This window comes from Neomonachus schauinslandi, chromosome 15, assembly GCF_002201575.2.
Source record: "Neomonachus schauinslandi chromosome 15, ASM220157v2, whole genome shotgun sequence".
NCBI classification, from domain to species: Eukaryota; Metazoa; Chordata; class Mammalia; order Carnivora; family Phocidae; genus Neomonachus; species Neomonachus schauinslandi.
The window spans coordinates 39,545,832-39,546,114 of NC_058417.1; the positions used below are offsets into that span (position 1 = coordinate 39,545,832).

The 283-nt window shown below is 46.6% G+C and overlaps 2 protein-coding genes across 2 annotated transcripts in view; one reads left to right on the plus strand and one right to left on the minus strand.

Annotated features, from left to right (window-relative positions):
• LOC110573273 (signal transducer and activator of transcription 5B) overlaps nucleotides 1–283 on the plus strand; it is an 871,639-nt gene that overhangs the window by 154,246 nt on the left and 717,110 nt on the right. The window lies entirely within an intron of this gene.
• LOC110573282 (keratin, type I cuticular Ha8-like) overlaps nucleotides 1–283 on the minus strand; it is a 13,082-nt gene that overhangs the window by 146 nt on the left and 12,653 nt on the right. The window lies entirely within an intron of this gene.

The window sequence follows — 283 nt, forward strand, 5'->3', positions numbered from 1 at the left end:
TTGGTTGTAGCACATGGGTTGCAGGGGAGCCTGCAGACAGAAGACCATGAGGGCCAGTTAGGGGGAAATGAGCTGAAGAGATAGGAAAATACTAAATGCACTTTGTATAAGAATATAGCACTTCCTTAGACTGCCTCCAACCAAAAGCTTGAAATTATCGATTTGTTTCCATCAAGATGACTTTTCATTCCCACAGCAACCTCATGCACCCCCAAGGGAAATAGTACTAGCTTTCCACTCACTTGCAGTCCTCGCTCTCCAGCAGGCCCCGGTACGTGTTGAT